The sequence below is a fragment of the Adiantum capillus-veneris genome, chromosome 17 (genome assembly GCF_014529385.1).
Source record: "Adiantum capillus-veneris isolate H3 chromosome 17, ASM1452938v2, whole genome shotgun sequence".
NCBI lineage: Eukaryota > Viridiplantae > Streptophyta > Polypodiopsida > Polypodiales > Pteridaceae > Adiantum > Adiantum capillus-veneris.
In genome coordinates, this window is record NC_140947.1 from 65,651,813 (window position 1) to 65,676,334 (window position 24,522).

At 45.5% G+C, this 24,522-nt stretch overlaps 1 pseudogene across 1 annotated transcript in view; it reads left to right on the forward strand.

Annotated features, from left to right (window-relative positions):
- The first annotated feature begins 2,409 nt into the window (after positions 1 to 2,409).
- Positions 2,410 to 24,522, forward strand: part of LOC147437408 (poly(ADP-ribose) glycohydrolase 1-like) — a 105,824-nt pseudogene continuing 83,711 nt past the window's right edge. The window contains exon 1 of the transcript XR_015184857.1: positions 2,410 to 2,723. The product of XR_015184857.1 is annotated as a poly(ADP-ribose) glycohydrolase 1-like (transcript). The remainder of the gene's footprint in view (positions 2,724 to 24,522) is intronic.

The window sequence follows — 24,522 nt, forward strand, 5'->3', positions numbered from 1 at the left end:
TGCTTGTCATTTCCAAGCGGTGCATCATATACGCTACAAAATGTGCGCTATGTTCTTCAGCTGAGACATAGTTTGATCTCAGTGAGATAGTTAGTAGATTTTGGGTGTCTGACATTGCTTAGAGAGTAGTCTTTCTAGATGCATTGCGGTTCATTAGTGATTGCCAGGGGAGCCCGCAATGGCTTTGTATATCCTATGCATGTATTTGAGGTTCGAAACGACATGGTCTCGGTTTTGTTGTTGGCATGGGTTGAGCGAGAGACGAGACATATCTACTTTGCAGGTGAGCTCCACTATGCTCACGAGACAAAGCATTTAGCTGTACAGGACGTGCCAGTAGACTTTGTAGAGATAGCGATAGTGCTCTAGTGAGACACAACAATAGGTGTTGTGAGAGTCTGTGCAGACATAGGTAGAGCGGGTGTGCTCCCTAGAGACACAGGCAGAGATGACAAACGTGGAGTTCTTTGATATGCTCATGCTAGAGGCTAATGAGTTGATGCCAGAACGCACAGTTCCGCTTATGGGTAAGAGGGACGTAGCCATCCTAGTGTCAATGTTGACACATCCATACACAATGAGTAGTCATGATGATGCAGTACATGCAGATAGCGGAGGGGAGGCTAGGACAGCCAGGTTTGCACAGATTTTGTCAACGTTAGAGCGTCTCATGTATGACGTACTAGTGTAGAGGCCCGACTTAGAAGCTGTAGTGGGAGCATTTGTGACAAAGATTGTTAGTCGTACGATGATTGGCACTAGCATGATGCATAATGGAGTTTTGCAGACCATACAAAGTTGTCTGCAGGATTTGTATGCACTCTCTAGAGTGGATATGCATGCTCCCTTATCCCTAGAGCCGATACATCTGCATGTAGATTGAATGAGCTAGCGAATGGACGTAGGTTGAGAGAGTCTCTTAGCCATTTTCTTATAAATCCTAGTAGTTTAGCTAGTAGGATCCATTTATCAGCACATTCGCCTTTAAGTGGAGGATTGTTGGGATAAGGCCTCTGTGCCTTGCCCGATCACCCAGCTATGGGTGCCCGTCCACTGACCACCTTATTATTTTGTACATATACAAAGAATAAGGGCCAACTCATTCATGAGTGTTGTTCCACCCACACACCTTGCACTTCTTCTCCTTCTTCCCTTCCTGCACGCACCACAGTGCACGCATTCCGCACTACGCTCTCTTCAGTCTCCGTGATGCAAGTTAGCCATGGTGGATAATAGTGTATAGACATCAACGTGTTAGATTATAGTTTGTAGTTGTCAATGTGTTAAATCCAAAGATCAATGACATGGTTGACGCTACTAACAAAAAGGTGATCACACATCAAAACAAGAAGAAAGAGGATTTATACTCCTTTGCATTGAGGGGACAAGAGTGTTGAGATTGGACACACTCTTGGTGCTCTTGAATACGTAAGGAAAGTTGGGTGGAGTGAAGCTAGTATCATGGACCTTTTTTGTTGAATTTTATTATCTTATTTGTGTATTTTTTGCAATATATGTGAGTATGTAACATCACTTGCAATTAGATTGTCTCAAAGCTTTTTCTTAGAGGGGGATGAAACAACACATCTTGGTAGCTTGTACAATAATGGTAGGCTCAAAAGATGACATAAAATAGGGTGCCAAAAGCTAGGCATGGATTACAATTCCATATGCGTGTGCCCTAATGATTGCATTTTTGGCGACTATGCCATAGTGGAAGCATGCCTAAATTGGAAGCAGACAACTATTGCAAAGACTGCCAAGAACAAAATTTGGTTTTTCAAATGTGGTAATTCCTCTATAAATGGGGTGCAAAAAAACCTGCAGGTTGTTTCACTTTGAAGCACATTGATGACACATCGCCCTATTGCAAATGCAGTTATGTAACGCTTTTAAATTCAATCAAAGACTCCTCTTGATGAAATCACATGCTACACTTACACATTTTTGAGGTGGATCCCTCGGTCCAATAGGAACCACTTAATTTCAGTGATTAGCTAACAATAGAGTCAACCATACAATAATCACCTGTATACCTCCTCCTCACTCTTTCTTGGTATTGTTGACTAGTGGCATGACCTCGTGGCAAATAAGGCCTATGTCACACTAGGACGGGCACAAGCAGGCCAAGCTGAGTTGGCACCCATCTATTCGCGCACGCCAAAAGCTGCAGGTGGCCGCGAGCGGGACGGCCTATGTTGCCCGCCCCACTTTTGAAGGTTGTGGCCAACTGCATAAAGTGAACGCGGGAAGAGCGCAGATAGGGCTTGAACACTGATGCGCAGCCTGGAAGCCGGAAAGCCCGCCATTTGGCTATCGTTGATTTGATGTCCTGTGAGTGTGACAGTTATAATATGCCCTTGTGTGACACAAAGCAGCCGGCCTCCTTCCAAAAAAGAGCTTGGGGGTGTGACATAGGCCTAAAACGTGGCTCCCTCCATCGTCGTGTACATATATACGGTTGACCTCATGCGCCGAAATGGCGAGGTGTTGACATGGAGACACCCATCGACCGTTTTCTTCCTCTTCTGCAGAAGACAGTTTCTGGAAGCTTCGAGTGGTCCTCTGAGCTCGGCTCTACCCTGCACTCTCTTGCTGCAGGCACCCATAGTATCAATGGCGGCGCAGCCCTTTGTCATTTCATCAATGATGTCCGTGCAAAGAGCCACCTTCCCCTCCTTTCAACTGCTGTTTCTCATGGCTTCACGGCATACTTTGATGAGGTTAGAGAGAGAGAGAGAGAGAGAGAGAGAGAGAGAGAGAGAGAGAGCCTGTATTAACGTCCAGTAGACGGCCAAGCTGGCCTGTAGGACAAATCAGATGCATCATTTGCTGTGCGTTGATCTTCGGGTACCAATACATAACAGAAAAAAGAAGACAAGTCCCTGCCACATTGGGAGGTGGATGGAGTAAACCATGGAAAAAAGAAGACAAGTCCCCCCACACAACATGGCAGTCCTTGCATGCATTTGAGGGAGCTGATGGCGATGAAAATTCTTCTAAGATGATGGTGCTGCGTTGAGCACCAAAGTCAATGAGCTAGTTTGATGATCAATTTGCAGCTAGGGGTATTTAACTTAAACCCATACAACCATAAATTTTAATGAATTTAAAAAGCACATACATTGGCTCCTCTTACCTTTGACTTTTAATTTAAGAGGGTTTAGGGTGCTAGGGAAGGGGAAAAACAAGAGTAGACGGGCAAAGAATACACCTGCGCCTCCTTCGACTCCGATGCGCCTCCTTCGACTCCGATGCCTATGCATGCACTCCAATGCTCAAACTACTCGTTTCTCTGGATTTTGGCGAATATCTCCTCTAGCTTGTTAGAGTTTTGGCATCTCATGTGAACTGCCCAATGTGACCCCATTATTTCTTCTGGTTTTTATGTATTTATTTTACTTTTTTGTCAAAGTCTGGGTAGGGCAATTTACTGAGGTTGCTATATAAGCAACCCCTTGCCTCCATTGTATACACGTTCAATTATCCATTGCCAAGGTTGATTGGGTCAAGAGACTCTCTCTCGTGCTCACTCTCCTTGGTCTCTACACTTCCGCGTCGTTGACTTTGACATGGTATCAGAGCCGTGTCGTTGGTGAAGACTTTTGGAGGCGGAGCTGCAAAAAGAAGAGCTTGAGAAGAGATTTCGTCGCCGACATCCCTTGCTGTCCCTAGCGTTCCAAAATGCTGCCCTAAACCCTAGCGTTTGCCCTCTCCATCTCTGCACACCCAAGTGCCCCCCACCCCCCCCCCCCCCCCCCCCCCCCCCCCCGCCCCCCCAACCCCCTCCTCTCCCTTGGCGGCATCTCAAAACGCTTGCGTTTTTGACCTTGCCGGCACTCCACTCCGTAGCCCCCCTTGCCCGCCGGTCCTGAAGGCGTTGCCGCCAACGTTTTGAAACACTAGGCCAGCGGCCAAACGTTTTAAAACGCATCCACCCCCTTGTCTTGGCAGCAGTGGCGCCCCCCCCTCTTCCGCACAACATTTTAAAACGCGTGGGCTATGAGGGAACCCTTTGGAAGAATAGAGGGAAGTGGGGTTTTGAGCCCATTTTGCGGATCTTTGGAGCGGCTTGGGAGCACTTCGAAGCTCAGCAAAGCTTCGTGGATTGGCTTGGGAGACGAAGAGGTGGAACTTGGAGCTTAAGAGAGGGACAATTTGGAGAATTTTGAAGCTTGGTTTGTGCGGCCACCCTTGGAGTGCGAGAAGGTTTACCTACTTCTAGCTCTTGCAACTTCAGAATGGCCCCTCCTTGCTCGATCGCCAACGACAAATTGAACGGCAATAACTATGCTCATTGGAATTTGATCATGCGACTCTAATTCTGACGGAAAGGCTTATGGGATGTTGTTGAGGGCTTGGAGCCCCGTCCCACAAGGGATCCCCACAACAGGTACATCCGCCTTCAAGATGACGAATATCTCAAATCGTGTGTTGATTGGGATGAGGCTAATGCAAAGGCAATGTCGGCCATTGTGGAATCTCTTACAAAGGGCCTTTCTTCACCTATTCAGACTTTGAAGAATGCCAACGATATGTGGTTCAAGCTCGTAAGAATGTTTGATCAGGATTCTATGATGCGAGCAGTCATCACCCTTCTTGGAGAGTTATTTGTCATCCAGTTTCCACGAGGAAATTCCATGCAATCATTTCTTATGAAGGCTAAAGTTATTCATGATCAATTATCGGCTATGAAAAGTGCACCGATGAGTACTCAATTAGCTGCTTTGGTTCTCACAAAGTTGCCTAAGGAGTATGAAACGGTCTCTAGGACACTTCGGCTACAAGTCACTAACGAAAAGGTGGAATTTGATGATCTCAGCTCTTTTCTCATTGAGAAGGAAGCCGTGTTGATAACTCAAGGCAAAATTCAGATTTCTGAGACAACAGGTAAGGAAGCACTTGCTGCGTCGGATTCTAGAAAGAGGACCAAGAACCGTTCTTACAATTGTGGAAAGCGTCGTCATTTGGTCAAGGATTGTAGATCCAAAGGCAAAGACAGAGATTCTACAAAGGACAAAGGTAAAAGCAAGCATCAGGAGAAAAGCAATGATGGAAGGACATGAAACTTTGAAAGCGGCCGTTGGTGTAGTGGAGTCTAAGCTTCAGCCAGAGAGAGGCTTGTGAGTGGAAGAGGGGCAAACAGTGCTCCGTATAATTAATTTGGGCCCTTGTGTTGGAGTTCAAGTTATCGGTGTTTGAACCCGTAGGTTGGAGTTCATGGCACATGCATCTGGCAGGGAACCAATCAGACATATCTAAAACACTACGGACGAGTGCACCAATCCATTGTTCTTGGTCGGATTATAGAGAGGGTGTGTTCCATAGTTCGTTATCTTGGAGTATTATTATATTTCGGACGTGATGTGTTCACAGTTCACGAATGGGGATTCTTGGACGTAGTGTGGGCTATAATTCAAATTTTCTACAAAGGCAACCGATGCTCAAGATGGCATTCTTCTAAGGTACAAAGTTGAGGGAAGGGGAAGCACCAATTGAAGCCTCATTGCAGATAGTTTCCTTTGAAATGAGATCAGAAATCTGATTGGGTGTTGTTGAAGATGATAGCATGTTACATATGGATAGAGGGGAGGATATCTTGTCCAAAACTAGAGTTTTAGTTGCTTCGAGTGCCATCCTGTGCCACTATGAAGGCTCATTCCACATGCGAGAGTTTGGGGTTTGAGATTTGATGCATTTAGTGGTCTAAAGTCTACATTTTCTAGGGAAGGATATAGCAAAGGGCAGGGAGCATTCATTGTGTTTTTGGGCACATGTCAAAAGGAGAAAACACAAGCGATAGGTACCCTAAATAGTCTTACAATATCATTGCTCTCTTTGCTCAATACGATAGTAGCTTATTTCTTTTTTTAATTAAAATGCCATTATCGAGGAGTGGGAACGGATGAGTGCACCAATCCATTGTTGTTGGTCGGATTATGGAGAGGGTGTGTTCCATAGTTTGTTATCTTGGAGTATTATTATATTTCGGACGTGATGTGTTCACAATTCACGAATGGGGATTCTTGGACGTAGTGTGGTCTACAATTCAAATGTCACGTGACACATCCAACCCTATGTGTCCGTGGACAAGCTACAACACGACAAGGGTACAGTCAGTCCAGTCAGTCTAGATTAGAAGTGATCTGGCATTTTTGTGAGTCTATTCGTAGACCGTGCATGCCCAGTCACTTAGTGTAGATGCATATCCTCTGGTGGCACATAGCATGATCATGAGCATTCCCATCAGAATCCATCAGAATCCTTCAGGGGAATTTTCCAGTGCATTTAGCCTACTTTACCTAGTTTTGACATTTTTCACTTACTAGTTTTAAGTGACTTTTGTTGGAAAGTAGGTAGGGCAAATTGAGTAAGTTTGTATATAAGCAAACCTAAACTAGCACTAATTGGCAGAAGAGGTAGCAGGAGCTCCACCGCTCAACAGGCAACTTCTCAAGCAAGACTCCTAAACCTTGGCGATTCTACCCCCAAGCAGAGTCTCCTAGCGTTTTCCTCAAGAAGCCATCGCCAGACTTCAGCCTTGGCGTTTTCCATCAAGCATCATCGCCATCCAGTTCTGGCCTAGCGTTTTCCGCAGATACAACCTCAGCCATGCAACATTTTTCAGCAATGAAGCACCTGCAAATTCAGCTCTAAAAGAGTAGCAGATTGAGCCTAAAGACCATCAGTTTTTAGCCTACAAGAAGTGCAGTTTTCAGCCATAAAGACCCGCAGGAAATCAGCGTTTTCGACAAGCCGAATCAGCGTTTTTCTGCCGCAGCAGAATTCAGCCATTAGCGTTTTTGGACAGTAGTAGAAGCAGTCACAGATTTCAGCCCATTAGCGTATTTGACAGCAGATAAAAGATTGCATATTTTAGCCCTTAGGTCGGTTTCGTCATCCCCGTCGTCATCGCCGATATAGCCTAGACTTGCATCAGTCCCATGCATTCAGTTTGCACCAGTTTGTGCAATCATAAGTAGACTACTCTCGCCGACGAGAGTGGGGCCTTCGGAGGAGGGTTTTACAACGTCTCTGGTGTCGTATCTCTCTTCTCTCTCTATCTCTCAGTCTCATACACTTGCACGCACAGTGTCCATTCTCTTTGTTTGTGATCATAGCACTCTCTCATTAAGAAAGGAAGGCTCTCCCTTCCATAAGAACAAAAGGAACCTTGAGCAGAGTTCGGAGCACTCATCTTGAGCAAAGTTCAAACATTCATTCCGCTGCACCTAACATTGGTATTAGAGCTTCGGCAATGTTCTGTATCACTCAAGGAATGAACCACAAGAACCACATAATTTTGATTGTGCTTGTTGAGGTCGCACGAACCCAAGTTCGCTTGGGTGTGTCGATTCCTAATCGTGTTTTTGAAGAGTGACAGGAAACCCAAGAAAGAAGGGCTTGTCCAGCCTCCCCTTGTGCCTCTTTTTACTCATTGAGAGCGGACCGTGCACTTAGCGGCCGGCCAATCAACGTGAGGTGGGAAAAAGCAACCTTGGTGTGAGCGCAAGGCCGCCAAGGGGTGCGCCCGCGGAAAAGAGCAAAACTCGGGTGAAGAGAAGATCTTTCTCTAACACAGATTGCAAGCGAAAGAAGAACCTCAAGAACCGCAAGAACTCAAGAACCTCAAGACACTCAAGAACCCCAAGAATCCCAAGAACCAAGACCCACAAGAACCCAAGTTCCTCGTGAACTTAAGAACCCAAGACCACAAGAGACCCACAACCACCACGACTTCAGTGGATGGTCATCACTCAAAGCGGAATGGATACTTCGCTTGGAGGTGATGAGCATGAGAGAGGCGAAGAAGAATTTTTCCCACTAGGAGGTTTTTCCGACCCTCCCCCTTCCCCATCTACACCAAGGATTGCACTAACTCCTATGAAGGAGTTGCCGCAATTCTTTATGGACAAGAAGTTAGACCGAAAAGCAGAAATAGAGCGTGAACACGAAGAACAGATTGCAGCCATAGAGCGTCAATATACAGTAAGAGTGGCAGCCATACATCGCGAGAACAAAGAAAGACAAGCCAAATTGGATCGCGAGAACAAAGCAAGACAAGCAGAATATGACCGCGAGACCAAAGCACGACAAGAGAAGAGCGACCAATGCATGAAACAGTTTTTGCGACTCTTTTCTCAAGTTCATGCACAAATGCAAGAGATTCTGGAAAAGGAGAGTCTCTCAGTCCCTTCTTCTCCCAAGCACGACATACAGGATTTGCATGATTATGAGAAGCATGATGATTTGAATGATAGCATGATGGTTTGGATGACAATGACAAGCATGATGGTCAAGATGCGATTTCTCACAAGCATAATGATTTGCATGATCAAGATGTGATTTCTCACAAGCATGATGATTTGCATGAAGATGATGTGATTGTTCACAAGGATGATGTGTTAGTTGATGCTTTTTCTAACCTCGTTGCAGATTCAATCAATCACGAAGGATCGATCTTGGCTCTCGAGCCTAGGTCCAAAGCACCCCTTCAGGAAGACCCGATCTTGGCTCTCGAGCCTAGGTCCAAAGAACCCTTACAGGAAGTACTATGTGTTCGAATGATTTGTCAGCACACATTGTTCGAGTGTTTCATTATTGATCGTTTCTTGTATTTTCGTTAGCATCTTTATGTGATCCCTTTTCCTAGGCATGACATATTGGATGTTGAGCACGTTCACTCATGAATGAGCACGGATGTATGCGGATTTTTCATGAAAAGCTGAAAAGTATGCATTCACGGAAGTCACATTCCATGTCTCTTCCTTTGCACGACATAGTTGTAGAAAGAGCACATGAAAGTATGAGCACCAAGCATGGGCATTTCCGTTGTGAATTGCCACAATTGATTGCTTTAGATCAGAAGAGAAAGATTCGATCTCATTGTTTGTGTGTGTGTGGTGAACGGTTTGACACTCCATCTCTTTGTTCATCCACATTGCATGTACAGTCTTTAGAAAAGACAAGATTTTTTCCAGTCGCTTTACATGTAATAGGTCTGTTCATGGTTTTGTGTTGGAAGTGGTTTCAGGATTTTTCAGCCATGGAGATTCTTGAAGAAGAAAGAAGCATGACTCTAGACGAAGTTGAAGCATTGAAGGAGCCACAGAAGACTTTGTGTTGCTTTCGGCGCGGCCCAAAGAAGCAAGCGTTGCAGACCTTTATGAAGTTCAAGTACTGCACGACCCACACATCAGAGTGGGCCGGCAAAGAGTCCCTTCTCGGATTCCGGATGTTGTTGGCGATCTCCCTCGATGCCATACAGTTCGGTACGAGTACCTCACTTAGGGTTCAGTCAGTCCAGTCAGTCTAGATTAGAAGTGATCTGACACTTTTGTGAGTCTATTCGTAGACCGTGCATGCCCAATCACTTAGTGTAGATGCATATCTTCTGGTTGCACACAGCATGATCATAAGCATTCCCATCAGAATCCCTCAGGGGAATTTTTCAGTGCATTTAGCGTATTTTACCTATTTTTGATATTTTTCACTTATTATTTTTAAGTGACTTTTGTTGGAAAGTAGGTAGGGCAAATTGAGTAAGTTTGTATATAAGCAAACCTAGACTAGCACTAATTGGTAGAAGAGGCAGCAGGAGCTCTACCGTTCAACAGGCAACTTCTAAAGCAAAACTTCTAAACCTCGGCGATTCTACCCCCAAGCAGTCTCCTAGCGTTTTCCTCAAGAAGCCATCGCCAAACTTCAGCCTTGGCATTTTCCATCAAGCATCATCGCCATCCAGTTCTGGCCTAGCGTTTTCAGCAGATACAACCTCAGCCATGTAGCGTTTTTCAGCAATGAAGCACCTGCAAATTCAGCCCTAAAAGAGTAGCAGATTGAGCCTAAAGACTATCAGTTTTCAGCCTACAAGAAGTGCAGTTTTCAGCCATAAAGACCCGCAGGAAATCAGTGTTTTCGACAAGCCGAATCAGCGTTTTTCTGCCGCAGCAGAATTCAGCCATTAGCGTTTTTGGACAGCAGTAGAAGCAGTCTCAGATTTCAGCCCATTAGCGTTTTTGACAGCAGATAAAAGATTGCAGATTTCAGCCCTTAGGTCGGTGTCGTCATCCCCGATATAGCCTAGACTTGCATGAGTCCCATGCATTCAGTTTGCACCAGTTTGTGCAATCATAAGTAGACCACTCTCACCGACGAGAGTGGGGCCTTCGGAGGAGGGTTTTACAATGTCTCTGGTGTCGTATCTCTCTTCTCTCTCTATCTCTCAGTCTCATACACTTGCACGCACAGTGTCCATTCACTTTGTTTGTGATCATAGCACTCTCTCATTAAGAACGGAAGGCTCTCCCTTCCATAAGAACAAAAGGAACCTTGAGCACAGTTCGGAGCACTCATCTTGAGCAAAGTTCAAACATTCATTCCGCTGCACCTTACATCAGATTTTCTACAAAGGCAACCGATGCTCAAGATGGCATTCTTCTAAGGTACAAAGTTGAGGGAAGGGAAAGCACCAATTGAAGCCTCATTGCAGATAGTTCCCTTTGAAATGAGATCAGAAATCTGATTGGGTGTTGTTGAAGATGATAGCATGTTACATATGGATAGAGGGGAGGATATCTTGTCCAAAACTAGAGTTTTAATTGCTTCGAGTGCCATCCTGTGCCACTATGAAGGCTCATTCCACATGTGAGAGTTTGGGGCTTGAGATTTGATGCATTTAGTGGTCTGAAGTCTACATTTTCTAGGACAGGATATAGCAAAGGGTAGGGAGCATTCATTCTGTCGTTGGGCACATGTCAAAAGGAGAAAACACAAGCGATAGGTACCCTAAATAGTCTTACAATATCATTGCTCTCTTTGCTCAATACGATAGTAACTTATTTCTTTTTTTATTTAAAATGCCATTATCAGGAATGGGAACGTTCGTACAAAAATACTATCAGTTGCCACTGTCATACATACCATTATGGTACCCCATGCACGAAAAAGAGTACAAGCTCGTCCAAGAATCGTTTGGTTTTCTTCTATATCTGAATTGCCGGAAGGAGGCTTCATATCCTAAGAGGAGCTCTAGCCTTTAGCTCTGGAGCTTTCAATGTGACAGTGTTTGCTCTTTTCCTACGTGGGGTTGAGTCAGTTGTTACTTTTGAGGATACTTCTCTTTTAGACGGGGGCTTCTAGGTTATGATCTTAAAGTCAACTATCCATGCTCCATTCAACAGAGTACCCTGTACGGTGTCTTCTAGTCCTTGGTTTCCTTGCCCATTTCTTGTGGCTTTGGATGGTGTGCTTTGGCCCACAATGCAATATGGAGACGAATTGCAACTATGAGTATGAAGAAGAGCTTGCTGCACACCTGCGGTTTAAGTCCCTTTCTCAAAAGATGTTCATTGTATGGGAGGGGATCGTAGAATTGTGGCTTGGCAGGTTTGGCTTGCAGCCATAAAAGAAAAGTACACCACTGCGGAGTTTTATGTATTATGATTGATGCTACAGAGGTGTCCGAGATTGCTCTATTGACAAGTTTGCAACAAATAAACTTGAGAGTGCAAAGCTAATCAAACTAAATCTTTTGCTTTTGCTAAATTCTTGTTTAGCACAAATTCAACTTTGACTGTGGCTTTCTATAGTATGAATACACATGTTTGGGTTACCTCTCACAACCGATGATAGAACTCTTCTCACTACCGACTCTCTCTCGCTCTCTCTCACACGCGCGCGCGCGCGCACACACACACACACACACACACACACAGGGTCTTGCTCAGTTTTTCCATTTTCTTGGTAAAGGTCGCTTTGTGTATGATAAGACTCCACTATGCATGCCACTGTACAACATACAATGAGATACGTGGCCGCTTTCACTGCATCTTTAGAGAGGGTTTTGGGCCTCTATCTAGAGTTATGAGATGCGAGGATCAGAGGTGTCTTGGCCTCTATCTATTGGGGATCAACGATATCGAGCAGGGTTACTCTGAGAGAGAGGCTCGCACACCGGGAGACACACCTAGAGACAAATCACAATGTTCTTCCATCTAGAGATTGAGCAGAGACGAGACCAGCGAGAGAGGAGGGATACAAGGCACACCACTAGCAGAGGTATATTGAGTGATCGAGGAACAGAGCTAGGGAGATCTAGGAGCCGAGGATGAGGGGATGCTCCTATCGACGGAGGAGGCTATAGGCAGCAGGGGATCAAATCTATATTGGTGAGACATGGGAGACTCCCTGTGCAGACGCTGACCATGGAGGACATCTATAGACACGATCATGCAACGACCGATGCGAGCCATCTCCGGAGTTGGATACACATATCACCATTTTGTATTTGTTCTCTAAGTTACACACCCACTTTTTATATATGTACCTCTCAGGTTCTTGATACCCACCTTTTATAACTCTAGTAGTGTTTCTGTTTAGTCAGTTTCTTTCTTTTTTTTAATCCAGACCTTGAATCAAATTCACCATGATGTAACTCTCTGGTCCCACAGGTCAATATGGCCTCTAGAAGATGTTAATATAACATTTCATTTCATTTCTCATTTACTATGGCGTTGTGTGGTCACATTAAGGATTTTTTGTTCGGCGCACACTGGCTCCTACATTGTTTAACTGGTATTGTCACACTCCATTGGACATCTGGAAAATCAGCATGCAAAATAGGATAGGATTGAGTAATGTTTCCGATGTCATGCCAATCGTACAAACCATTTGGGAGATATGTGCGCATATAGGCCAAACTAGGGTATCTTACTCTTGGAAATGTTATGAAACTCCAGGTTGGTAGGTTGGGTTATCAAAAATTTGAACAACTTGAGCGTAATGTCCTTCCAAGTTGGTCACAATTGACTGGACGACCCTTTTATAGTTGTGGATCCCCCTCTGTGGAAACATAGGCAACTCAAAAATGGTGTACGACAGATTGGGGCAGCCATTGCTTGTAGAGATTGCTACTCTTGTCTTTGAGAGGATGGGTCGATTTGACAGTTTTTCTTGCAATTTTGGGATGTGCTCACTCCAGTTTTGCGTGTTGGTTTGCAATATATTATTTCAGATGCCTCCCAGTATGTCATCGATGCTCATTTCTCTTATACTAAAAGGGGGAGATGCATCTTCCGTTCGACAGTGGGGGCTGATCACTCTCATGTCTTCCGTGTATAAGATTTTGGCCCGCATGGTTAGTGCGGGTTTGTGACCATTTTCATCTAACCTCATTCATGCTTCATAGGCAGGTTTTGTGCATGATTGATGCATATCGGACAACATCTTCGCCTTCTATGAGGTACTCGAGTGGGCACGATAGTCGAGGCAGCTAGTGGCTATCATGCTTCTTGATTTTGAGAAGGCCTATGATTGAGTGGATTGGGGTTTTCTAAAGGGCACTATGCAGAGGGTGGGCTTTCCCTTATAGTGGATTTCACGAGTTGCTGCACTCTACCGGACAGCTTTCAATGCTGTGATGATAAGAGGACACATTGGGCGGAGTCCTTCTCGCTCTGTCCAACAAGAATGTCAATTGGCACCTTACATGTTTCCGTCTTTTGTTGAGGCCCTGCCACTTTTCTTGAGAGGTAGGACTCCACAATTGCGCGGTTTTGCTATGCCTTTGGATGGGCTCACTAGATTTATTGGATCAGGAGTATGCAGATGACTCTTCGCTCTTTGCACAATATGACACTCTTAGCTTACGTGATGTGCTCACTACCTTTGGCTTGGCCAGTGATGCTCTCATGAATTGGCACAAGTCCTTTGGGTTTTTGATAGGCATTTATGAGGACTGCCAGTTGGGTGTATAGCTAAAATTTCGTGATTTTTCTTGGTTGCCTAGAGGACAGACTTGTAGATACTTGGGTTTTCATGTTGGCATTGATGTGTCTTATGAGGAGGAGTTTGAGCTAGTTTTATTGTCTATCAAGAGGAAGCTTTTCCATTGGTCTTCCTTGCATTTGTAGATACTTGGGTTTTCATGTTGGCATTGATGTGTCCTATGAGGAGTTTGAGCCATTTTTATAGTCTATCAAGAGGAAGCTTTGCCATTGGTCTTCCTTGTATTTTTCTTTGGCTGGCAGAGCTCTTGTGGTAAATCAAGTTCTTCGTGGGACGGCATCTTGTATGACTCCACTTGTCACGTGCACATTTAACCCTATGTGTACGTGGACAAGCTACTTCATGTCTAGGGTTCAGTTCAGTCAGTTAGCTTAGGAAGTGTTCTAGCACTTTTGTGAGTCTGTTCATAGACGTGCATGTCCAGACACTTAGAGTAGATGCATATCCTCAGGTTGCACAGAGGATGATCATCAGCATTACCATCAGATTCCATCAGGAGCATTTTACAGTGCAGAAAACCTATTTTCCCTATTTTAGCCATTTTTTACTTATTATTTTTAAGTGACTTTGTTGGGAAACTGGGTAGGGCAAATTGGCCAAGGATCTATATAAGAAAAGCTAGCGCTAGCACTTTATGGCAGAAGAGGCAGCAGGACCCAGTGTTCAACAGGCGACCTTGCTCGGTAGCAAACCTAGCATTTTCAGCCAACAGACAGCTTAGCATTTTTCATCAAGGCAGCCATGGCGTTTTGCAGTTGCAGCAGCCTGGCGACAGCAGACACAGCAGATCACTAGCGTTTTCTGCAGTAGACCCCACATCAGCCCTAGCGTTTTTGGAGCAGTAGGCAACCTAGCGTTTTACAGATTCTCCACGATGGAACCAGCAGATAGACCAGCAGACGACCAGCGTTTTCAGTTTTCAGCGTATAGACTCCGCAGATCAATCCCAAACCTCGCAGATCTCACCTTCCTGCAACAGATCCTCGCCGCACGATCAGATCCACCGAAGTTTGCAGATTCAGCCCGGAAAACACAGATTTCAGCATCTGCGTTTTCAGCATGTCGTCGTCACCTTGTTGACATCGCCGTCGTCACCGACATAGAGTCAGAATTCAGCAGATACAAGATTTGCAGTTTTCAGCCCTTAGCGTTTTCAGATTTCAGTCAGTCTTGTCATCGTCCTCATTGTCGTCAACATCGTCGGCAAGTCCATTGCATTGTAGAGATTTGTGCAATCAATAGTGCAATCAATAGTAGACCACTCTTGCCATAGAGAGTGGGGCCTTTGGAGGAGGGTTTGACAACATTCTGGTGTCATATTCTTCTCTCTCTATCTCTCGGTCTCAGCATCTTCATTCATAGTGTTTGTCACTTCGTTTGTGATCATTTGCACTCTCTCACTAAAGGAACGGAAGGCTCTCTCTTCCGTAAGTAAAAGGAACCTTGAGCACAGTTCGGAGCACTCATCTTGAGCAAAGTTCAACATTCACTTCTGGTGCACCTTACATTGGTATCAGAGCTTTGGTAGTGTTCTGTATCACTCAAGGAAAGAACCCATAATTTTTTTTGCTTGTTGCGGCTGCACGTAACCCAAGTCCACTTGGGCATATCGATTCCTAGTCGTGTTTTTGAAGAGTGACAGGAAACCCAAGAAAGAAGGGCTTGTCCAGCCTCCCCTTGTTTCTCTTTTCACTCATTGCGAGCGGACCGTAGCGGCCGGCCAATCGACGTGAGGTGGGAAAAAGCAACCTTGGTGTGAGCGCAAGGCCGCCAAGGGGTGCGCCCGTGGGAAAGAGAGGAGCTCGGGTAAGAGAAGATCCTTCTCTAACACAGATTGCAAGCGAAAGAAGATCCTCAAGAACCTCAAGAATCTGAAGACTCCAAATCCTCAAGAACCCAAGAACTACAAGAACCCAAGTTCCTCGTGAACTTAAGAACCTAAGACTTCAGTGTATGGTCACTACCCGAAGTGGAATGGATACTTCGCATGGAGGTGATGAGCATGGTAGTGGCGAAGAAGAATTTTCCCCACCAGGAGGTTTTTCTGACCCTCCCCCTTTCCCATCTACGCCAAAGATTGCACCAAATCCTATGGAGGCTTTGGTCAAGTCGATGATGGACATGATGTTACACCAAGAAGTGCAACGCGTTACCTTGGAGCGTGAGCGCCAAGACAGACAGGCAGCCTTGGATCGCGAAGCGTGCTTGGCGGCGGAGGGAACAAAAAGAAAGAAAAGCAGAATGAAAGGTAGCTATTGAGCGTGAGCAAGCGCGCTTGGCGGCCGAAGAAAGACGAGCGGCCTTGGAGTCAGAGCGTGAGACGTAGAGAGATCTACGCATGCAAGAGTTGGTCCAACAAGTTCTCACCTTGAAACTCGAGCCGGCCAAAGATGTTGGTGGTTCATCAAGTGGCGCAAGCCGAGATTCGGACTCCAACAATCCCGTCACTGAGAAGTTGACTTTCAGTAAGTACGACGGTAAGATGGATGCTAGTGTTATTTATTCTTGGTTGCATCAATTTAATGCTTATTTTTGTGACAACTAAGAAGATAGGGAATAGCAAGGTTTTGACGGCAGCCATGTACCTTGCCGGTGATGCCATTAATTGGTACCACACATGGCAAGAGGCACAATTGGCTGCGCACCTAGAGGAAGTCGATGGAGACGTGCCCCTATGTGTACGTGGACAAGCTACTTTATGTCTAGGGTTCAGTTCAATCAGTTAGCTCAAGAAGTGTTCTGGCACTTTTGTGAGTCTGTTTGCAGACCGTGCATGTCGAGACACTTAGAGTAGATGCATATCCTTTGGTTGCACACAGCATGATCATCAGCATTACCATCACATTTTTTATCAGGAGCATTTTACAGTGCATAAAACCTATTTTCCCTATTTTAGCCATTTTTCACTTATTATTTTTAAGTGACTTTGTTTCCATAAGTGATTTTGTTGGGAAACTGGGTAGGGAAAATTGGCCAAGGATCTATATAAGAAAAGCTAGCGCTAGCACTTTTTGGCAGAAGAGGCAGTAGGAACCTAGTGTTCAACGGGCACCTTCTCAGGAAGACCTCCCCCGGCAGCAAACCTAGCGTTTTCAGCCAACAGACAGCCTAGCGTTTTTCATGGCGTGTTGCAGTTGCAGCAGCCTGGCGACAGCAGACATAGCAGATTACTAGCGTTTTGTTTTATTTACCCCAAATCAGCCCTAGCGTTTTTGGAGCAGCAGGCAACCTAGCATTTTGCAGATTCTCCACGACGGAACCAGCAGATAGAGCAGCGTTTTCAGTTTTCAGTGTTGGACTCCACAGATCAACCCCCAAACCTCGCAGATCTCACCTTCCCGCAACAGATCCTCGTCGCACGGTCAAATCCACTGAAGTTTACAGATTCAGCCCGGAAATTGCAGATTTCAGCATTTGCGTTTTCAGCGTGTCGTCGTCACCTCGTCGACATCGCCGTCGTCATCGACATAGAGTCAGAATTTAGTAGATACAAGATTTGTAGATTTTAGCCCTTAGCGTTTTCAGATTTCAGCCCGTCTCGTCGTCATCCTCATCGTCGTCGACATCGTCGGAAAGTCCACTGCATTGTAGAGATTTGTGCAATCAATAGTAGACCACTCTCGCCATAGAGAGTGGGGCCTTCGGAGGAGGGTTTGACAACATCCTGGTGTCGTATTCTTCTCTCTCTCTATATCTCTCAGTCTCAACACCTTCATTTACAGTGCTTGCCACTTTGTTTGTGATCATTTGCACTCTCTTACCAAAGGAATGGAAGGCTCCCCCTTCCGTAAGTAAAAGGAACCTTGAGCATAGTTCGGAGCACTCATCTTGAGCAAAGTTCAACATTCACTTCGGCTGCACCTTATAACACTCTGGAGTCATGGCACGTTTGCGCCGCCTAGTGCGCAACTTTTTGTGGAGTGGTTTAGTTGGGTCTACTGAACAACCGGCCAGGAGTTCTTTGGGACATAGTTATCTTGCCTAAAGAGGAGGGAGGCTTGGGGATTATTGAACCAGAGATGCAGAGCAAGGCATTGCTTGCCAAGCTCATAGTACATGGAATTTTTATTGGGGCTGAGCCTTGTAAGCACTTTTTATACCATGCTTTGTCACTAGCCTCTCCTCGTTTTGGGCATCAACAATGATGGCGATGGCGCTCAACCATCCAATCATTTTCACAGATGCATCCTTGATATGTCTCATTTGTCACCCTTTATGCACTGCTTGCTTAGGTTTGGATGGATCTGCACACTGCTTTGATTTGACAGCCACCTCATTGTTTGGAGGTTGTAGAGAGGCAGTCACTTCTTTGGAATGCATATGCAACAAGTTCAGAGGGGCGATAGCTGGGACATAGAACGCACATTGATTGGGCTAGATGGGAGGATGGTCTGGAAGCGTCTTCACATCGTTGGTCAGAGGCTTCCTTTCCTTTTAAAGACAAAGAGATCCTTCTATTAGTTATGAAAAAAGAAAGGGTGCCCAGAGGGCTACAAAAGTCTCTTGCATGTAGTAGTCAAAAAACTAGTTGTAGCAAAGCGAGACTCTCCTGTGCTAAGAGTGTGTACAATAGCCTAAATGATGGGCTATATCATACAATAGGTGGGGGGAAGAGCCACACAGGTGGCCGGTAGTATCACCTGCAAGGAGTGAATAGAAGGGGCCTCTGCTCCAGGCGGCGTGGAAAGCCTGTCGTTGTAGAATCACTCGATCTGAGGAGCGATTGTGTTGGCCTCACAAGGTGTGGATCAACTCCTGCCATATGGCTCAGACAGTCTCTGCTGGTGGTTCCAGTCGTCTCTCAAAGACTCAGAAGCATCTAGCTCTTCAAATGAACCAGATGGTGAGGTTGCTCAAAAGCTCCCATCTCAACTCTCTTTGCTGTGTCCAAGGTACCGCCATGAAGTCCGGCAAGGGAATTTGGCGAAGTTGTTTCCCAATGAAGCGAATGGCTTGACTTGCGGGCTCCGTCTCATAGCCCATAGCTGGGCTTGAAGAGGTCGACCAGGCTGCTGCTCCCCAAGTGTAGATCCCCTCCGGTGAGAGAGGAGCCAAGACACACAGAATTCTCAACCATATCTGCTGTGCCTCTGGTCAGTCTCACAAACAGTGCCGCTGCGTCTCTAAGTGATGTCCACAACAGATACATGCAAGAGGAAGGCCACTATAGACAAGCCAGCTGCCCACTGCGGCGCTTGTGTGAGCAACCAGCCATTGAAAAGTGGGGATCTTCCAAGGTTTCCGGCTGACTCATAACCTGGTCCAGAAATTCGCCATGAAATCCTAGGGTAGTCCTTGAAGCCGCCAATGCTCATATGCTGTTGGAATGGCTGTCCTCCTCACAGTTAGTATATGTCACTTGAGATGGACAGTGTACTAGAAGAAAGAGATGTCAGGGGAGGTCCTGGGTGTTTTTTGACCGTGACTCTGGATGTTCGATTGTTGTGCAGCATGAGACACACGCGTTTTGACATTGCAGAGACTTGCTGTCATGGATATTACATGAGACTAGCTTTTCAGGGTGAGGGGCCTCTTCATCAACGCCTAGAGGCTCATTGGCAGCCTATTCGAGTGGTGGGCTTCTGGGGGAGGCCCTCGAGCGACAGATTTGGTCATGCATTTGGAGTTTCCGGATTGGCCGCCGGATATGCTATTTCATGTGGGTGATTGAGCATGCAGGATTGCTTGTTGGCACTTGGTCTGAGACTACTAGTCATGATCCGGCATGGCAGCGATGTACTTCACAGCACGAGTCGAGCCATTGTTTCTGGGTTTGTCTGTATGTTCAGCCAGTGTGGAGGGCTATTTTTTGTTTGCTGATCAGAGTGGGCGTTCATGATGGGTTTGTGACATGTGGGGTAGTAAGTATTGCTACGGATTTTACCTTTGATCTCCCAGACTCAGGCTGGGGATGATGGCACTTAGACTATTGTGGATAGGTTCAATAAGGAGGCTCACTTTGTACCAATGAAGAAGACAGTGGAGGGCGATCATCTGGCTAAACTATTCATTGCACAAATCTTTAAGATTCATGTGGCGCGTAAGTCTATTGTGCCAGACAGAGACCCTAGGTTTATGAATTAGTTTCGGAGATCTGTTTACGATGTGGGTATGACACTCAATTTCTCTTCTTGGTTTCATCTACAGATTGATGGCCAGTTAAAGATTACCAACTCAGTGATGCTAAACTTGTTGAAATGCTATATCCGTGATCCGAAGTTTTGGTGGACAAGTATCTGCCATTGGTGGAGTTTGCTTACAACACCACCGTTTATAGGTCTAATGGGAAGGCACCATTTGAGATAGTCGAGGGTGGTAGGGTACACCAAGGACAAGATCTTTCAGGCAGATCATTTTGTAGAGGATCTAGACACATCTATGGAGTAAACTTTTTAAATTTTCCTTTGTACAAAAGAAAGGTTACTTTTGCCTAAAACACTTATGCCAACACTTAAATTTTCTTAGTGAAAATTGCTCTTTCCTTTTTGTTGTGAGGTTTTTATGTTGCACGAGCTTTTGTTTATTATGTAGAAGCAAGTGTTGCTTCTCCCATATATGAGCTTCTTGTGACTTCGGACCTTTCTCTCTCTTGTTCTAACTTCTTTTGTTTCCCCCCCGCCCCTCTTCTTGCCATCTTTTCCTTTTTCTCTCTCTTATTTTCATCTCTTTTTCTCCTCTCCCTCTTTTTCTGCTCTCTAATAATTGCTCTAATTTTATCTGCTACCTATGTTGCTAAGTTCTAATTTGTACTCTTGGACAGTTCGCTCCCATTTTTTCAAATTATCTAATTTGTTTGATTTGTTCAAGTTTTTCATTCTTCCGGATTGAAAATGTCCTTGAAAAGATCAATTGTTGAATTGGGCAAAAAATGACATGTTATGTCTTGAAACTTGAGATGTTATGGTTTGCATTTGAGGTTACATGGGGACTAAGATGTGAATGTGATTGTTGATTGTTGTCCCAAATCCAGTGTGGATTAGAATTTGTGCTAGTGCATGCTTAGCAATTATACTGTCTTGTATGCGATGGTCATTGGCTTGATTACATGGAGTCACGGTATACTAAATCGTGGTTTTTGTCTGTTTGTTGTTTTCAATCTGTTCGTGTTGTTGTCATTGTGTGTTACTTGGCGACCACCTTGTTAGGTGACTTGCCGGTTTTAAGAGTTATTGTGATGTTGTGAAAGCTCATTATGATTTCGGGTGGCGTGTTGAAAATATGGTTGACCAGATATTTAGAGGATTCCCAAACCAACTTCATTGCGAATATCATGAGATAGGGATGTGGAGAAGGCTCTTCTTTTCCCATTCCCGGAGTCTTGATTTCATTTGTTGCGGGATTCTGGTGGAGTGTCTTAGAGAGAGAGAGAGAGAGAGAAATGAAATGAAATGTTATATTAACGTCTTCAAAAGGCCAAAATGACCTATGAGAGCAATCAGTTACAAAATAGTGAATCTAATACCATGTCTGGGTACCTATTGTATCAGCTGCTACACCCACGTAGTTTTAGATTGTAGTAGTAGTAGTAGTATTTTGTTCCACTTCTAGTTCTTTTCTAGTTCTTTTGTACTAGAGAGAGAGAGAGAGAGAGAGAGAGAGAGAGAGAGAGAGAGAGAGAGAGAGAGAGAGAGAGAGAGAGAGAGAGATGAAATGAAATGAAATGTTATATTAACGTCTTCAAGAGGCCAAAGTGACCTACGAGACTAGAAAGTTACAATGTGTTGAATGTGATACAAAGTCAGAGTAAGAAAATAACAACATAACAAAACAAAATTACTATGGAATCCTAGGCTGTTCGATGTGAACTAAGCAAAGTAAGCAGTTGGCTGGGATAGCTAAATAGCTAAATCACAGGAGATCTAGCATCGATCGCTGGCGGATCTCATCAATCTCCTCCATGGTCAGTAGTTTGACCTGGCATCGTGCATGCCTGGCCAGAGTGATCCGAATCTTCTGATGCAGCCTCCGTCGATGCTATGTAGTCCTCCGTAGTCGTGGGCGTCTGGATCTCCCCAGCTCAATCGCTCGGTTGATCAGTGTGCCTTTGGTGTGAGACGAATGTGAGCTCTGTTGTGGGAGTAGCTCCTCTGGCTGTCCAGTGTCTGCTCTAAAAAAATCTGTGATCCGTCTGTCACGGGGACGTGGCAACTGTTAACTATGTCACGAGGATGTGGCAACTGCTAACTTTAGTTGTTGGTTTCTTTCCAATGGGTTTTGTTTTATTTTTGAGACCCTCTTCTTGAAGTAGCAAACAATCGGACTTTGTATGGCCAATGTGAACGGTAGTTTCACCCGCAGACGGAAAGTGGTCGGCACTGGAATTCGTATAGTAAGAGGATGTCTAGGCTCAAAGCAAGATTATATAGGTCCCCCCGTCGCACTTAGCAAGTTGGTGGATACTACGAAGTGAACTCAATAAAGGCCTAAAGTCAAGGTGTGACTACCAACAGAAAGTATCCAACAGTTGGGCCACATTGCACTTTTGGATGCGGTTCCAATGAGGATAGATAGTCAGAAGACCATTGGGAGCCCGACAGAATCATTTCCTAAAATTTAGGGAACTGCTATTTTGGGCCACGAAATGTGTTCGCGTCATAACCTCCGGTATGACTTGGGGAACACTTTATAAATCTGCCGCGAAGTCAACTGAGCAACCAGTCGGGAGATTTTTAGGCGGCAAACCCGAAACAGAAAAATGCTTGTAAATGCGCCAAGTGACACATTTCTGTGCACTTGCCTCATGCATCAAGAAGTGGCGCTGAATTTATAGCTGGGAGGCTCATTTTTGAGTTCCTTGCCACAGGTTACGAGCTATGGAGTGCTTCCTTTCCCTCTATGTACAGTGTGGTGCCAGGAGTGATGCCCTGCACGCTACACACTGCTCTCTCTCTCCCTTATGTGCAGTTTTGTGATGCCCCACAAGAGGGCTTTTCATTTGATTGATGTACAATTGTGTGGGTTCATACCCGATTGCCGAGGCAAGAGCCTCTTGCACAGGTACTGGGTTAGCTAGTGGCTAATCTCCCGCAGGTACAGGTGAATTTGGAGAGGTTTCACGTGAGAAATCTCGTCCGATTCAAGGGCAAGTAGCCCTACAGGTGCGAGAGCTCGAGGACTTGCTACAGATGCGACCGGCACGCGAAACAGAGCCCAAAATAGGGAATTACAGCCTGCTGTGTATTTTTGCAGGTTTAGGGTTTCGGCCCTAAACGGTCCCTAATACCCTCAGGAGGTTCGGGGACGCGGGGGGACCGCTGTAGAGGTGATCTGGCGCATTTTCGGGGCAGAAAACAGAGAATTTAGCGTGCTGCAGATTCTCGCTAGGTTTTGCAAAGTGTCTGTATGCGTCGGGAAAGTCATCTATTGCGTGGGGATACTGACTGTGAAGCGTCCTAGTACAGTTATGCTGTCGAAATCGGGCCAAAACACGTGTTTCTTAGCCTGGATTATGCGGGGCAGCTCGTAGGAGATCACAAGTTTTATTCCCTCTGTTAAAGAATAAAGAAATACCGAAAGGGGCGCCAATTTTGGGGCATACAGGTTGTCGGCGTCTGCTCGGGGCATTCTAGCTTCCGAGCCGTGTGTGTATTTAGGTGTTAATCCCGTTATAGGTTACCTTTGCAAAGTGCTCTCTGTGTGTGTCTAAAGTAAAGAATTTCGGGTGAAAGCCAACGCCTACCACCCTATGGGCCGATTTCAAGGTTCCATCGCCGGGACATCAATCACTTTTTCCTTAAAGAGTGAGCCTCGGTTGTTTTGGGTAAAGACATAGAGTGCAAGAACGTGGGATTACACTATGGCCGCCAAAGGGAAGGGAATTATGGAAGAGGGTTCCTCTTCAAAGGACATGCAAGAGATCCCTATGGTTTTTGAGATTGGCGAGAGCTCACGGCCACGTCAGTCTGTACCTCCTGTCAATGTGAATGTCCCTCCAGTAGTACAGGGATTTATGATTGGGCAACTTGAGGATGATGCGTTTAGGACTCAGTTAGTTGCCGCGGTGAATGTCTTTTCGCAGCTGGTGCAGAATCCAAGGTTTATGGAGTTCTTGCAAGCGCCACTAGTGAAACAACAAAATAGGCAACCTACGCCGCGTACGGAGCTTGTTGAGGCTCAAGCCCAGGTACTTTATGCGGCTCAAGAGGATAGGGAACACTCATATGTTGCGGAGTCGGGGGCTCCAAAATAGGTTCCTCTCGTGCTTGAACAGGTGGCTGTTCCACAGGTTATGCCAGTTCAGCCCGCCACCTTTCAGAGCCAGCATGCTGTCTTGAATGGACAGGGAACTCGATACCAGGCTATGCACCCAACTCTTCCACCACCCACGGTACATCCTGGGTATTTTGGGGGTGGATCAGTGTTCCAAAGTATGGCTGGTTATGCGCCTGGAAGTGAGCCGTACATGCCAGGAACAGTGTTTGGGGGTATGCAAGGCATCATGCCAAACCCCATGTATGGTAGTATCGGCATGCAACAGGGTTTTTAGAGCAACCACGGCCAGTTTGGGGTGCCATAGGGTCATTTTGGCATGGCTGATTTTTTTGGACAGCAGCCAGATATCGCACCTCTGATGCAAAATGTGAATGGCCAAGATGAGCCGATCATGCCTACTACAGTGCCCATGTTGCAGACCATTCCTTATGACAACTTGGGGGCACTGGAGAAACCAAAAGCTTACAAAGAAGGTGGTGCAACTGTAAAATTCAGTACTTTCAGTGGCTTTGAAGATGAAGC